The sequence below is a fragment of the Thalassophryne amazonica genome, chromosome 17, assembly GCF_902500255.1.
Source record: "Thalassophryne amazonica chromosome 17, fThaAma1.1, whole genome shotgun sequence".
In the NCBI taxonomy this organism is placed as follows: domain Eukaryota; kingdom Metazoa; phylum Chordata; class Actinopteri; order Batrachoidiformes; family Batrachoididae; genus Thalassophryne; species Thalassophryne amazonica.
In genome coordinates, this window is record NC_047119.1 from 37545413 (window position 1) to 37553178 (window position 7766).

A 7766-nucleotide genomic window follows, 5' to 3' on the forward strand; every position below is an offset into this window, starting at 1 on the left:
ATCCTGAATACCAACAAGAGCAAAGCAAACTGTGGCATATGCTTGTACGCTAACTTGGTGTATGGTTTTATAGCAGAGACGACAATGGAGTCTGGAAATTGGTTCTATAATGGAAGACTGGTACTTTAAAGATGGTATGCTGTACTTGTATATAGGGAAAGAGTGTTGCTTTACCATTGGTATGAAGTGTACTGACCCACATTTTCAAAAGAATACTCACTGTAACTTAAAACAAGAAATGGTTTCATTTAAATGAGGTGTTCTTTACTTGTGTAGAAACTCAAATCAAGATTGTGTCCATAGTGGCCATATTGATTAAGCAGTATGCCAACAGCCATCTTTGAAAGGGGCTGTTTCTTAAAAGGACTCTTCCTTTAGCCTCCCCCAATACACCTCTAAGAAATTGTTTCAATCAGACGAGACATTCTTCAGTTACTGTGCAGAAACAAATCATGATTGAGACAGTTGTGGCCATATTTGAGGTTGGACGGCCACCATTTTTGTAAAGAACCTTCCTGTAAGCTCCCACCATTCACCACTAAGAAATGGCTTCAATCACAAGAGGCCTTAACAAGAGGTCTTGAAAATCAAGTTGGTTTCCATATCGGCCATATTGGATAACAGGCAATGACCTCCCCCAATATGCCACAGAGAAATGGTTGGCGTATTGGGTCAACTTATGTTGTGATTTAGCACTTTATCAATACATTTTAATTCAAAACTGAACTGAAATGGTTTCAAATCAGGCAAGGCAGTCTTTGTTTTTTAAGCAAGTGTAAACAAAAAGATTACAGACTGCCCCTTGGATAGATGGGATGAAAACAATGTCCCCAAACATCATTAAGTGGGGGGAATTTGCACAAAGCTACTATATTTTTGCATGAACAAACAGTCAGTTCCATAAATATTTGGGCAGTGACCATTTTTTATGATTCTGCTTCTGCACACCACCACCACAAGAGTTGAAAATAGACAAATTGAGCCTGTAGTGCAGACATTCAACTGTAATTCAAAGGGCATAAAAAATAGTAAATTTATACACACTCACTCAGTTTTCACAGGCCATAAGTCAAACTAAAGGATTTTTGCGAATACAAATCACAACTATTACAGTCATCTTTCTTGAGACAACTCAAGGGATGATAAATGAACATTTTCCTGTCACTGAATGTGTCTTGGATTTATTTATATCAATCATTTGGAAACACATTTTGGTGTTCTATACGGCAAATCTGTCTGGATTAGAAACTGACTCTTAAACATTAATATTTTGTCTTGGATGGTATATGTGTGAGCGTAGGATAGGGTGTACAGTAGGGTGACCATATTTTGACTACAGAAAACCAGGACACAGCCCAGCAATGAGATACTCAAATGATACTTGTTTGGCAGCAGGTACTAATCGGCAAAACTGAAATTATGATAAAACAGATGGAATGATTGACAGTACAGCACTTTAGTATGCCCCCTACTCTCATGATATTGATAACCAACCTCAAGATAATGTCGTCATTGTCCCCTGTCATGTTCAAAGCACAAACTTCTCTTTCTGTCCCCAGTTAGCACTAATCGCCGGAATAGCAAATCGCCATATTGGAAAATTTACCCTCACTAACACTAGATAGCACCACACAAGCTCCGTTCTGCCATTCTGTCACTGTTCTGTCAAGAGTTTGGGCTTCTAATGCTGACCTATAGCTTTATATAGTGGCTAAATAATGATTATTTTAATGGTGCGAACCTGATCATCATCATAAATACTGGTTTTGGGTGTAATATAAGCAAAAATGACCCATTTCGCCGATTACCAATTGTTCCGGTTCCATTCCCCCTATAGTTCCGGCAATTAGTAAACTCCCCTGAATGCCAGTCAATTTAATGGCCTAATGAAAACCAGGGACATTGTCATCACTTTCTAAAAAAAAAAAAAAAAAAAGACAGAACATGTTGTGGGAAAACAGGATGTTTTGGTCACCCTATCCTACAGTATGGTGGCCCTGAGACCCATTAGTGCTAGTGCTTGTCCTCAGATTTCGAATTGTTAAGCAAACAAGTTTAAACTCAGCGCTCAAAACTACGTACACTCGACCATGATTGTACCACCTGTGTTAAAACCGCACTCTCCCAAATCACAGTCACCTTGGTTCAATGATATCTGCATGACCTCAAGCATAAAGCAAGAGGTCTAGAATGGAAATGGCGTCATTCAAAATTAGAAGTATTTCATCTTGCGTGGCGTGATGCTACCTTAGACTATAAGCATGCATTATTGGCTACAAAGTGACCTACTACTCTTGATTCATCAACAAAAACAAGCATAATCAAAGTTCTTGTTTGACACAGTGGCATCACTTATGCATGGACAACCACCTGTAGTTCGCTCTCCTTTTACAGCACAGATTTCCTGGATTACTTTGGGAAGAAAATAGAAGACATCAGGTTAAACATATCCCGCATGCCTTAACCCAGCCACTACACCCTGCTATTGAGGTGGGCTCCACTACTGAGGTATTACCTAGATTTACAGAATTTGATAGTATCTCACTAGGCATGCTGACAAAACTCGTAATGTGAACAAAAAGCACAACCTGTTTATTTGATCCTCAATGACTCAATGGAATTTCAACAATCAAAAGGACAGTTCTGCTGATCTGGATCTACCTCAAAATTTTCCCTTTTATTTCTACCCTGAACATGTTTTCAACAACCTGTCTTAACAGACCTCTTTCTTGGTTGGTGTTCAAGTCACGAAAACCCATGTAGGATGCATCACATTCTGTCCAAATTCAAACCATCCTGATATTCCAACTATGTTGTGATTTGATGGTTTGGAACAAAGGTAATTCAAAGACAAGAGGAGAAATAAGTCACCACTTGTCAGTTGAAGTAGTATGTCAGTCGTACATTGGCTGCGTACTGTCCGCTAGCGCCGCCGTTTTGTCTGCCTCTGTCGCCGGTTAAAACGCCTTTGAGGATGCCAATGTGGGCTCTATCGCCATTTTACACGCCGTTGGTTAGGGATACAACGCCGGCCGCCAATTATGGCTGTGTAAACTGCGGCACTACAGGAAGGGGCAGGATGAAACGGCGATTAAAAAGTATCAAACGCCGTTGTTCGCATTGTCTCCGTTGTCACGCGAATTCGACATGTTGAATAATTTTTTCGTTGATTCCCGGTAAAGCCGGAACTAAGCCACGCCCCCTAGTGCCAGCGTTAACAATGGCGTTTGATCCTTAAGACGGCCAAAAACTCTTCCTGGATGCTTCTGGGAGCTCTTACCGTCTATGTGTAAACGGGGCTTGGATTCCTTTGTCTGAAGCTGGTGAAAGTCTCAGACCTCCCCTGGATGGGACACCAGTCGGACATGGGTTACTTGTCTAGTCAAGGCCAGTACCTATTTACAGCTGAAAGAACTGAGACAATGCAGATGAAGTGTTCTGTCCAAAGACACAAACAGGCAGCATGACTGGGGATTGAATCCAAGTCTAAAAATTGGTAGCCCTAGTCTTCTTCAACTGAGCTACTTGCGCTACCTGGTTACTGCAAAAGTTGTTCAATACAAGTTTTTTTAAAGGATTTATTTCTTGTTCATGCAGCCAGATGCTCATTATACTGATGTTAAACTCAGATTTTGAGTTTCAGAGAGTCCTGTATCACTGTACACCACACGGGCGAGATAAAAATCAGACATTTCAAAACATCTCATCAGCTACAAGTGCTTAGCCCATTCCAAGTGCAGGATAATCTGCCCAGGATGCTCAGACGGTCAAGTCAGGTGTGGAATTAATGTTAAAATTGATTGGCATGACCTTGGCTTGAAGCGCAAACGGGACTGTACGCCTGGCAAAAAATCGCGCCAATATTGTGAGGCAAGCAGTATAATGTTTTCTCCATTTATATTCTCACTCCTATTCTCGTCTCCATCCAACAACATACCCCCCAAAGCCCAAATGTTTTTCACATTTTTCTAATTAAGGTGAGAGCTGTGAGCACTTCAGGTGCATTCCGTAAATGCTTGAAGGCAAACCTCGCCATTAGGACCAGTGTCTTAAAACCAGATGAACTCTCTGAATGATATGAACAAGGAAAAAATATATATATTTTTAATTAAATTCCTCATTTGCACTCAGTGTGTCCGTAATGGGGTAATTAGCAAAGGCAACTTGACTGTTGCTAGCAATTAAATCAGAGAAATTACATGTGCTGGGCAGTGGATCAGACTTGAAAGATGATTATTTTCAATTACTCTGTTGAGGAAATCATCTCCAGAGTCTTGGGTTAGCAGTCAGCGCGCTGAGAAAAATCGTATCTGAAATTAACTCTGAAAAACAAACCACCTCTAACTACTACCTTTAAAACTTTTTCCTTATCTTTCCTCTAATATTCTTAATTGTACGCCTGGTTGCGCACATTCCTGGGCTTCACAGCGGGAGGACCGTGTAGAAAAAGGGATGTGAGCATGCTAATGACAGCTAACTCATTGCTGCAGGAATACATCAGTGAATTGTGGGAAATATCAACCCAATGGTGGTGTTAGTTCAGAAGGAGAAGAAAGAAAGACTGCCTTTGAAAGGATGATTCTGGGTCAGGTAAGGTCTGGGAGCATGCTTTGAGTGAGCAGTGGTCCACCCCCCTCGTCTGATTTTCATTGCGAGGAAAATGTCTGAACGATTGGAGCAGTGCTGAATCAAATTTTTCCAGAAACTGTGAGAGACAGCCAGGTGGAAACCATTCGGAAGATTCAGACAGCTTTCGGTGGCTTTTCAGTCGAGTGAGTATCCAAGAAATTGTGTAAGAGCTGGACATGTCACAACATGTCCTGTGAGACTTCCAACATGGAGGTGCTTTTTGTTCTGCGCCATTAGTGGCTCCATCCCGACACGCGAACCCTCCGCATGTCTTTCATTACAAAATCTTCTTTCACAGTGGAATGTGCCGAAAAAGTGCTGATGTCCACCTCTTCTGCAATTTCTCTGGTAGTCAGACGACATCCCGGATCAACACAGCGTTCACTTTGGAAATGATCTGGTCGTTTCAGCCTGTCGATGGCCTCCGCCATTGTGCGCCATCTTTAAACTGGTTGTAACACTCCTTAATCTGTGTGATGCCCATAGAATCATCACCGAAAGCCGTCTGAATCTTCCCAATGGTTTCCACCTGGCTGTCTCTCACAGTTTCTGGAAAAATTTGATCCTTTCCTTGCAATGAAAATCCAATGAGGGGGAGGACCAGTGCTCAAACAAAGCCTGCTCACAGGCAAATGATGCAACCGACAGGCATGAAAAAAAATCACGCATGCACATGAAGGTTCAAGGTTGGCTCATGCAAGCACACGATTCAAATCCATCAGGTTTTTGAAAAAAAAAATAAGGTCTGATACTTTTCTAACAGACCTCGTATGGCCAAAATGTCATCGCCAACATTCTCACACAATGCAAATGATCCTCCTCATCAGTCTTCCTAAGGAACCATTCCAGTGGTGCCCAAGGATCACTGAAAGAGACCATGTACCATAGACATCCAATAGTCACCACAGGTTACTGGTTAACATCTGAGGCTCACAACTGTACAATAAGGAAGAAAGCACCAGGACCTTAAACATTTGGCACTTCATCCTCCTACAAAAACCCCACAGGAGATAAATGAACCCTTTGGAATGTCCAGAAAGTCATTGAAATCCTGGATCTTAGTCTTAATCCAGGACAACACTCCTAGACACTTTGACTCTCCACTCAGTTTTTCCAAGTCCCACAATCAGACCATCCATTGATTTCACAGAGATCGCAGAATCATCCATGAAGTCAAGGTCAGTAAATCTTTCATTACCAAAAAAAGTCACCTAAGCTGCTGGTTTCCACAACCCTACCCAACTCCCAGTAAATGCAAACACTGACCATTGTAGGCTCTAGAACAAATCCCTGAGGAACACCAGAATTCACTGGAGTGGAGGGAATCAGAGATTCTGGCACTGATTTGTACAACACTGACAGTAAAAGGAAAGAAACAGCCTTGAAATGGACAACACTGCTGAGAAATGGCTCCATTTTTAAGTCATGCATGTTTACATTACAATCATGTACACTGGCTGCACGTATATGAACATCTGATGCCAGCATAAGATGCAGAGGCACAGGAAAATTAAAAAAAAAAAAAAAAAAAAAAAAAATCACAGTAGTGATGCGAGGAAAGATGAAGGTGACGCATGGTACGACACGCTACCAAGCAAAATTACCACGGCTTGCTGACAGCAGTCAGCAAACAAACTGTTACAAACAGCGTGTGCAGTAAACTGACAGCATCCATCCTTCAATCACTCCTCCCAGTCGATATCATAGCAAGCCACAGAAACACTTATTAAAGTGGAAGAAGAGCTGACTTTTTCCTTCTTTTTTTTCCTACATGCATGCTGGAAAAGCAGGAGAGGAGTGAAAGAAATTGGCACTCTCACAAACCCAAATAGATTCTGCACAGTTAATTAAGATAAAACAATTAAATTCTAGAGAGATCGAGGCGGCGATACAGTGCGCGCTGCACGTGGAGGCCCATTCTGATTAGCAGCCAGCCAGTGCGTTCCTCGACATTTTGATGCGAGACAATCTTTTTGCATTTTCAATTACACACTCCAACAGCTCTCTAACTGCCAAAACCAAGCTCATTTGCATGATTGAAATATAATTATGCTGAGCCAAAAACACCGTTCTGTTTGGGTTCCTGTTAAGATCTGTTTCACTCTGCTCCTGTTTTCCTTCTTACTGGAATCAATCTGCGGCGACGGGCCCCGAGCTAATGAATCAATGTAATCATTTGACTGTAAGGAGAACAATGAAGCTGAGAAGCTTCTGCATTAACTTCAGGAAAAATCAGGTATTCTGCCCACCGAGTAAAAAGCTCCCAAGAAACTGTTATTTACTGCAAAATGGGGCTTTAAATAACAGATGCTTGTCAGGAAATCATTCACAGAGGCGCCAACACGGCTATAAATACACACACAGGAGAATACTTTAATGCAATAACTGCACCTGCAACAGGTTATCAAAATGCAAACTAGCAGACAGCAAATGAGTATAACATGCACATTTATGGTAGAATGACAGTTATTTCCTCCAAAATCGATGAATGCAATGCTTTGTTTTATTGCATTTCATGCACTACCAGATTATTTCAATGACACACAACGTGTGCGCTCGAGTCTCAACAAAAAAACGACACAATCATATCATCACTACATGAGCTTCACTCCACTGTCTCTCTGTGCATAATGACACCAGGCTTCAAAGTTTTTTTTAACATATGAAATTCCAAATTGTTTGACATCCTTTTGTCTCACAGAACTTTTGAACATTATGTTCCTCCACCAAGCTCTGCCTTCCCAGGCTGCAGAGTCGGTCTGTTTCAAATGTGAAAAAGAAGTCAGCAGGCTACAGGTCTCTCTTTTCAGGCTCTTTTGTTGTGGAATAATTAGTCTGCTGTCTTATTTCTGCATCTTTGACATCTAGATTTAAAACCTTTTAATTTACACCATTGTTTGTTTACTTATTTTGCACCTTTATCATTTTAAAGTTTGTAATTTAATACGTATATTGCACACTAGATTTAGTAGTTTTAAATTGCATTTTATGTTGCTATTTTTCCTTGTGTTGAATTTGTGAAGAACTTCAGAGTTGTTTTTGAAACTGCAAAAGAATAAAAATTATAGTTGGCATTGTTAATATTTTTTATTATTACTGTTTTGACAGCGTGTGGATAACGTATTGCTTTTTACACA

The 7766-nt window shown here is 40.9% G+C and overlaps 1 protein-coding gene across 1 annotated transcript in view; it reads right to left on the reverse strand.

Annotated features, from left to right (window-relative positions):
• The window catches only part of LOC117529046 (transmembrane protein 132C-like), a 476757-nt gene that overhangs the window by 362226 nt on the left and 106765 nt on the right, over nt 1-7766 (reverse strand). The window lies entirely within an intron of this gene.